Raw genomic sequence first — 9,624 nt, 5'->3', positions numbered from 1 at the left:
CCTGGGCACCACTATCTCTCAGGACCTGAAGTGGGACACTCACATTGACTCCATTGTGAAAAAGGCCCAGCAGAGGTTGTACTTCCTTCGCCAGCTGAGGAAGTTCAACCTGTCACAGGAGCTGCTGAAACAGTTCTACTCCGCCATTATTGAATCTGTCCTCTGCACTTCAATAACTGTCTGGTTCAGCTCAGCTACCAAATCTGACCTCAGAAGACTACAGAGGGTAGTCCGGACTGCTGAGCGAATCATTGGTACAACCCTCCCTTCTCTCCAAGAACTGCATTCAGCCAGAGTGAGCAAAAGGGCTGGCAAAATCACTATGGACCCCTCACATCCAGCACACTCCCTCTTTGAACTGTTGCCATCTGTTCGACGCTACAGATCACTGAGCACCAGAACGGCCAGACACAGGAACATTTTCTTCCCTCAGGCAATCCATCTCATGAACACTTGACAATAACTGTGGAACACACACTATTTATTCACTCATACACTTATTTATCTAACACACATACTCAGTCAACATTTCAATTTGCACATAATATACCTGTACATACAACTGTCTATTGTTATATACCTGTACATACAATTGTCGATTTGCATGTTTTTATTCCTTATATACTTGTCCAATTTTTTATTTTATTAATTTTTTTAATGTTTTTTGTTCTGTCACTGTCATTCTGTTACACTGTGGAAGCTTCTGTCATGAAAACAAATTCCTCGTATGTGTAAACATACCTGGCAATAAAGCTCATTCTGATTCTGATTCTGATGTTTCTCACATTGCATCGCCTCCATGATCATTTAGTACCTTGACAGAAAGTGAAATAGCTGCAGCTGATGTGTCATGTTACACTCTTATCACTTATGAAAGAATTTTTCACAGAAATGTACATTCCAGAACAAGTCATCACCACCTCCCGCTTTCACGTTTTTGTTCTGTTTTGGCTCAGTACTTCTTTGAGGGATTGAGAATTGTATTTAGTTGACTCCATTTATAGAACAGATTCTTAACAATTAAATATAACAACTATTTACTGAAATCTGAAATGTAGTCATTAACAACGCAACATAAACTTCAGTTCTACCCCTCTAACTCTGATGGGTTTTCTCAGTCGGCTTATACAATGCGAAATAGTAAAAGACAAGTAGATTTACACGCAGTGAATCAAACAAAATATTTCTTTATGTAAATTTTCAAATAAAATGACGAGAAATCGCTGGTTATAAAGTATTAACAGAATGAATGACCACAGATACATTCATTTGGTTTAATGTTTAATTGAGAAAACAGCTGACTCCCTCAACATGAGAAAAACAAGAGGAAAACAGTTTTTTCTCTCTGTTGATCAAGCAAGGAAGTGCTTTTGCCCTGGGGAATAGCTTTCTATGTCTATACACATACACACTCACTATATCTGTATACACAGAGTAACAAGAGCTATTTTCTGTGCCTTGATGTTATAGAAAGCACATTGTCAATGTTGCAGTAGTTTACATTGTTTTACAGTACATCTACATTGGAACTGTGTGTCCTTCATTTACTGTAGAGCCCTGTGCTAGTGTTGCGTGTCAGTGTTTTTGGCAGGTGTTCGCACGGGTCTTCTCTTTGACCTCAGTCTTGTAGTGGTCAGCAGAAAACAAACAGCCAAACAAACCAGGGACATGACATATTACATGTAGACACATGACTTGAGCTGTGTTTTACTCTCTGAAGCTAAAATACAGATTTTTTTCTTTCAGTTTGTTTTTCTCACGGTTTCTAGTTTCCTCAGTCTCTGTTGACTGTCACACATCTGCTCTCTGCTTGTTTTTTATCTCTTACAGTCCCACAGATTCCATTGACTCACACTTTAAAGCAATAGTTTGCTCACTATATAATTTTGTGTTGTAAACTTTAAAAGACTCTTTACACAGTAAAACACATCTTAAAAGCACCGTCAAAGTAGTCACAATATATTTCATTTCTGCTAAAGCAATAAGATAGCTTACAGTTTAACACTTAAAATGGGGAACAAATCTGAGAAAATTAGAAAACATCCTTTTTTCATGTTCCTTCATTATTATTTTTTATCTTCATTAAAGATTGTTTGGTTAAATTAAAGAACACACATGGATCTTAAAGTATTGATCACATTTGCAAGCAGTAATGTGCAGTTAAACAACATTGAAATATTGATCAGATTTCCAAAGGTTGATTGAATTAATAGGAATTATAGGAATGCACAAATAGTCTGTACAAACAGATGCGCAACAGAATACACATGCACACACAAAACTTATGCTGCATTACAGGTTTTTTTTAACTCATTAAGCTCATATAAAATACAGATAATAATGCTAGTTGTGCAGTTTTTATGCTTCAGCAACATGATCGTTTAGCCTACAAGTGCTATTTCTATCTAGGACATAAAATACTGATTAAGGGTAGTTTTTTAATTGCAATATAAATCATGCAGTAAAAGGGAACGCTGAAAGTGCACACTCCTACTTACATAAAGGAATATGTCACCCAAAACTGAAAATTTTCTGAAAATGTATTCACCCAGGCCATCCAAAATGAGTTTGTTTCTTTTGGAGAAATTACATCACTTGCTCACCAATGAATCCTCTGTAGTGAATGGGTGCCATGTGAATGAGAGTTCAAAATGCTGATAAAGAAATCACAATAATCCACAAGTAATTGACATGACTCCAGTTCATCAATTAATGTCTTGTGAACCAAAAAGCTGGTGTTTGTAATAAAATCCTCCATAAGGCATTTTAACTTTAAACCGTTGCTTCTGTTCTGGCCAAAATACAAGTCCATATTCCATAATAACACTTCCTCCAGTGAAGAAGTCCATGCTCTTTTGTCCTCTCACATCAAAATCCACCAACATATTTGTTTAGAACTATTTTAAAATGTTTTACTTGTAAACGATGTTTGATCTGTGCATATTTCTCTCTTAATTCAGACTAGACAACTTTTTCACTGGAGCAATATTATGGATAGAGGACTCTTATTTTAGCCAGAAGCAATGGTTTGAAGTTAAAAACGTCTCAATGATGAATTAATACATACACTGGCTGAGCTAATGGTGAGGCAACAGGGGCAATGGCCACAGCCAAAATCTTATCATCCTTTTCAGTGCCCCGTTATGGACACTAAGCCACATAGTTAATATGGCTTGAGCCCTACATTTAGGGATTCACTTTGTTCTTGCCCACAGGAAAACATTTATTTAATTTAACCACACAAACACAATTCTGTACTATAAAGCATTCAACAAGGCTTATACAAACAAATGCTGAAATGGTATCATTTTTGTATCCAGTGTAACTTCAACAGTCCAAAACCAACAGTTTTGTTTATGGTACTTCTCCTTAATTTCCTCAAAAAGAAAGAAACAAAGAAAGAGATATTGTATCCGAATGTGAAAAATCATATTGACATTTTGCTTCTCACTTGCACGTTTTGACACCTCTGATTCTAGAATGGATAGATAATATTCAAAAATGGCAAGCAGAGAAGTGATGCATTCCTGATTCCCAATCAAACAAGCAAATAATAACAAGACAATAATACTTATTTAAAATTCATTCTCTTACACACATAATCAATTGTAAGGAAAGTTTGCAGGAAAGTCCCAGGTGGTTACAGGAGGAAGCGTTTATTGGTACAGATGTACAGGGTGACAGATCGAGGCGGTGAGGTCACACCAGCCTGTGATGCACTTCTTCCTTCCACATAAACTCACAGAAGCTGCCAGCATGTTCATTGCATGCTTAAATATTGCTCATTTATGTATCAGTAGTCATTAACTGTACATTAGCAGTTAACATATAAATCGAGCAGGAATGATCCTCTACATCATTCCAGGAAAATTTTTGGTCAAAAGATTCTATACTTCTCAGAACAAACTCTAAATTTCAAAACACACTTTGCTAGTCCAAACACACTGAAGAGTGAGGACTAGTTAGCCATTGCTTGTTCTTGTAAAACTAGTCATTAATACCTTACCCTCCGCCTTTTTCCAAGAAGGACTGCATTATGACCTTAGCACTAAGGGAGCAGAGACCAGTTTCTTGGGGATAAAAATATCCCATGCCATCATTGGTTTTCACCCCCTGAACACTAGGTATTTTGTTCCATATACACCCTAATGCGCTCGCATGTCTGACTTTGATAGGAGACATCTGAAACAGAATAGAGCTCTGAGTGATATGTGCAGTACAAAGGCAGGAAATGTTTGGTCATTTTTCCATCTGCCCTGCTCTGTTTTTAAATGTCTGTGTTGGCCTGATGCTTCCTGATAAAAGGGCAGGTTGGACAATGAATAAGCGCAGAAGCTTGATTCCATTTCAATATGCTGCTGATTATATAACACTTTCTTGAAGGCCTTATTCAGTGTTGCATTAGTGCTACAAATAAAAATAATGAATTGTTGTATGCTGTTTGTTAGCTATTTGTAAGTTTGTTCTCATTCCAGTGAGAGGCCTCCTGTAACCAGCCTCTCTCTGTTGTCATACTGCATGTATTGTCCAGTGGAGGGCAGTGTTGGATCATGATTCTGAATTATTTCATATGCGGTTACTGCTATTGTAGGGAGGAGTCATAAACATCATATTTGTCATATGCCACTGTTTTTTCCCCCCATTTATGTTGTTCTGCTACACACACACACACACACACACACACAAAGTAAAACATTTAACAGATTTATGTAGTCCACCTCATTGCACAGGAGGGCAATCTGTCCTGTTTTTACTTTTATTTTCATAGAGAGCCCGATTTAGTAATAATATCCGGCCTGTATGCAATTCTCCCTACTTCTGTCAGAGTCACATGAAAGCAATTAGTATGTCACATTACACATCATGTGGGGTCCTAGGCAAGCTCAGCTGTTTACATGTGTGATGTGGAAAGAGAAACAATCAGGATAAAACGCATCTTTAGTAAATGAAAACAACTACAACAACACAACACCTGCCTACACAATGGAGGCTTTGTGGAAAGGAGTGAGACATTCTATTGTGGGTAGAGAGAAAGATAACACTCATCGCCTGCTGCCTGCAGGGAAACCTCGCTCTCTTTTACTGTCCCTTGTTCTCGCTTTCTCTGAGAAAATGATCTGCTGCTTGCTTGACATGTAAATGTATTTATTTTATTAATGTGTATTATATTATATTATATAGTAATTATAGGATATTATGATATTTTTGTATCCATTCAACACATAAAAAATAATCCCTAAACACATTTAAATAGGGTTCAGTAAAAACTGGTGGAAGAATTTCCACAAATTTTGTTCAATTTCTATGTAGATGACAACGACATTGATTTCATCACCAAGGACTCAATGAAGTTTATCAATGAAAGATGAATGAAATGTATTTAACAATACATACATATTTGTTTGCTATTTATTAATTAATTTTAAAAAAATGTAAGTAAAAATACGTTTCCAATGATGTACTGTATCGTAGTCTGATCAAATACCAGTTTTACAATTCAACAGATATAAAGCCAAGTAAAGCTGGCTGTTAAAATGTACACTCTGCAACGAAGGTGAGACATGCAGCATGCTACAGCTGCAATTTGTTTTGGCAGCTTCTTTCCATACAGTGCAGCCAGAGAAATGACAGTAGAGAGAAAGATAACACTCATCGCCTGCTGCCTGCAGGGAAACCTCGCTCTCTTTTACTGTCCCTTGTTCTCGCTTTCTCTGAGAAAATGATCTGCTGCTTGCTTGACATGTAAATGTATTTATTTTATTAATGTGTATTATATTATATTATACAGTAATTATAGGATATTATGATATTTTTGTATCCATTCAACACATAAAAAATAATCTCTGAACACATTTAAATAGGGTTCAGTAAAAACTGGTGGAAGAATTTCCACAAATTTTGTTTAATTTCTATGTAGATGACAACGACATTGATTTCATCACCAAGGACTCAATGAAGTTTATCAATGAAAGATGAATGAAATGTATTTAACAATACATACATATTTGTTTGCTATTTATTAATTAATTTTTAAAAAATGTAAGTAAAAATATAAAGCCAAGTAAAGCTGGCTGTTAAAATGTACACTCTGCAACGAAGGTGAGACATGCAGCATGCTACAGCTGCAATTTGTTTTGGCAGCTTCTTTCCATAAATGGCTATGAGTGCAGCCAGAGAAATTACGAACATAGGCTTTATAGGGCATTACAGTTCACAGTGAATAGGAAACACCTCAGCACTAGGAAACAGTCCTAAAATAAGGGGAATAAATACAAATGCATTCTTTGTGTAGCCTTTCTTGTTTACTGTTGTTGACTAGGCAGAACTGCATTATTTGGTGTTGTTTTAGGGCCTGGTTGATGGGACACTTGTCATGTGACAGAAGCTGCTCTACATGCAAAGGGTGAAAAAGTGAAAATGTCACTTCACATGGTGGCTGCAGGAATGAAATAAATTTCCTTTAGCTTCACACAGACCATGTTCTTGCATTAGAAAATACAAGATGCAACAGAGCAAAACACATTTGTTAGTTGTTCCAAGTTTTGTGACATTTAAAAATTATTTGAAAGCCTTATTTAAATCCTTATAGAAGCTGAAAAAAAGGAAATGCCTTCAAACTCTTTCAATATATATCATATTATTAATAAATATTAAATAACCACCCTTTAATTTAAAAAAAGGTTTGTGCACAAGACGGTCACAATTTAGGTTTATACGATTATTTTAATTTTGTTTAATGTTTATTTTAATTTCCATTTAGAATTAAAATGTACTACTTTAAATAGCAAAATATCAAACAAAAAAGTGGAATCTGCAAACAAATGATTCTAGAGCGCTGCTCTCAGAACAAACTTCACCACTCAGTTTGATATTTGTTATATTATTTAAAGATATCCATTCATTTTTAATTGTCACTTAAGTGTCCAGATAGCTTCTGTGCCCACTGCTGTCTTTGCATATTAAATTTGGAATAGCAGAAAGTATTTTAACATCAAAACATTTTACACACTTCAGCTTTAATTTGCACCAGGGAAGTGTTAAAGCCATCGGATTTAAATTTTTAAATGGAATATAAAGAAGATCTCTCTTTATCTCTTTCCTGCTCTTCAGAATAAACTCAACCAAGTGGGTCAACTCATGCAAAAAGACACAATGTGCATGAGCTCACTGCCAGCATGCGGGCTTTGCTTTCATTCGTCACTTTCTCTTTCACTTCTGCCTTCACTGCTCCTTATCCTCCCCCCTCTCCCTCTCTTTTTCTTTACCATCACTTTTCTGTATATAACAGCTACTCAGCAGTTTTTCACTGCTATCAATAGGAGCATTAAAATGAGCCTGAGTAAGAAACCTTTTGTTGGAGCTTAATTACCGGGCCTGGATCTGGACATTGGCTGTAATCCACACGCCCACCACTGGACACTATCTGTGTCCAACTGTGTTCCTCAAACTGTGGCTAAAAGGGTACATAAATGCAAACTTAACTGTCTCTACCGAGATATACACTTCTTTCTAGTCTCTAAGTGTTTACGTGCACACCGCTCACTCACAGGCAGAGTCACATGAGATGCCATCACTCACACTTCCTCTCCGCCTGCTGAGCAGCGCGCCCAGGGGAAAGGACCAATCAGCATATTATTATGACCCGGTCGCCAGGGTCCCACCCTGCTTTAATCTAAGAGGAATTTAGGCTGGAAAGACAGATTAACTGTGGACTGAAGGGTCAAAGATCCACCCCCTGGGTATTGTGTCCTGCCTGAAGGTCTCGGAGACCTTTATAGAGTACAGCCTGAAATAAACTGCTCAGTGTAAAGTGATTGACTTTTATTATTATTAAAGAAGTCACATTAAATATTTTTATGAAATGAAGTCCACTACTGCTCTAAAGTTTGGAATAATTACACATTTTTAATGTTTTTGAATGAAGTCTCATGCTCAACAAAGCTGCATTTATTTGATTAAAAATACAGTACAAACAGTAAATATTACAATTTAAAAGAACTCTAATTTATTTAAATTTAAATTATATCTGAAGAATCATGTGACACTAAATACTGGAGTAATGGCTACTGAAATTCAGCTTCACCATCACAGGAATAAATGTATTTTTTAAATGTATTGAAATAGAAAACTGTTATTTAAATTGTAATAATATTTCACAATATTCCTGTTTTAATTGTATCAAATAAGTGCAGCCTTAACATTAAAAAAGAAATCTTTGAGAAACCTGTCAGAATTTAGGATTATATGGTAGTTTATATTTTAATTTCCATTTAGAAGTAAATTAAACATAATATAAAGAGGAAAATTCATAAATTATTTCAATAAATATCTTTTAATTTAGTTTTTAAAACTGATATGGTACATGACGTCCACTTTTCATGTCTGAAGTGCTCTTAATAAGAATTGTGTAGTCTTAATGACTAGCTGCACTATATAGTGGCAAACTTAATGGTTTGCCTATTCTTAAGTACCACTATCTTCAAAAGTCAATAGACAAAGTGCTAGTTAGGCCCTAGAGAATAGAGTAACAAAAACACCCATCCCATTATGCCACTGTAATGCCAGATTTACATTTACTTCATATCCATTTCAGTAATAATTTCCACTGATGCAATATCTCATTGCTGTTGAATCTTCTTATATGAGTCCATGTATGCATACTGAGTTTACACTTAGACTCATCTAGCCCTAAAATGAGGGCTTTGGAGATGCCTGACCCAATTAGACCTTCTCATGCATCCAGGTATGACTTTATCACAAAGTTTGCATCTGAGTTTTCTTCCAGCAATCAAACCTATATGTATTTTATTGACTAGTGAGTTAGCGTGAAGCTCAATATGTTGCTGTGCTTGTTATGCGCAATATAACTGCGTGTGCACGTTATGAAATGCCAGAGTAGCAGATGGAGTGAACAGGTGGCATGTAATGTGTGTGGGTTAGTATGCATTTTTCTTTCTTTTGTGTGGGTCAGCATGTTATAGTGGGTGAGTGGGTGGGCTTTCTATAAAGGGTGGCTGACAAATCCTAAAAGGCTTCCTGAGACGGTTAAATGGAAAGTTCTCTGCCCTTCGTAAGACTCTGACTCCGTAAACCTCTTCAAAAATGAGTTGCATTTCACTTCTGAACAGTGAAAGAGAGGAACTGAGAAAGCATCAGAGAACTGGAGCTTGGTTTGGAAAGAAAGGAGTGGCTTACAAAGCTGTGACGTCAATGTCCGAGCAGTAAATAGATAAATAAACACTTTATCAGACATTTCAAAGCCTTTTTGCTGTTTGCTGTACTCCATATACTAGTTTTTAAAAACATTAAACATATGTCGGTCATGTGTTTGCTTACTTTATATGGCTTTTTAGAAGCATTTGGACACTGTGGCACTTAAAAATGAAACCCATGCGCATTGCTTTCAGCCCTTCCCCCCAAAAAACACCCACAAACATACCATCCCAGTTGTACATGCCAGCCTTAGACAAAAATACACGAGAAACACATGAGAATGAGAATACAAGAGCGACTTTGACAAGTTTATAAATACATCCATGCCCACTTTTGGCACGTCCTTGCTTCAAAAAAGACATGCTTTGCATTATAATTCAGGGTCAGAGTTTTTTATGTAGTGACACATCC

This window comes from Sinocyclocheilus grahami, unplaced genomic scaffold, assembly GCF_001515645.1.
Source record: "Sinocyclocheilus grahami isolate Dianchi unplaced genomic scaffold, SAMN03320097.WGS_v1.1 scaffold225.1, whole genome shotgun sequence".
NCBI classification, from domain to species: Eukaryota; Metazoa; Chordata; class Actinopteri; order Cypriniformes; family Cyprinidae; genus Sinocyclocheilus; species Sinocyclocheilus grahami.
The sequence above is the reverse complement of the archived record's forward strand: the minus strand, read 5'-3'. Positions refer to the sequence as shown.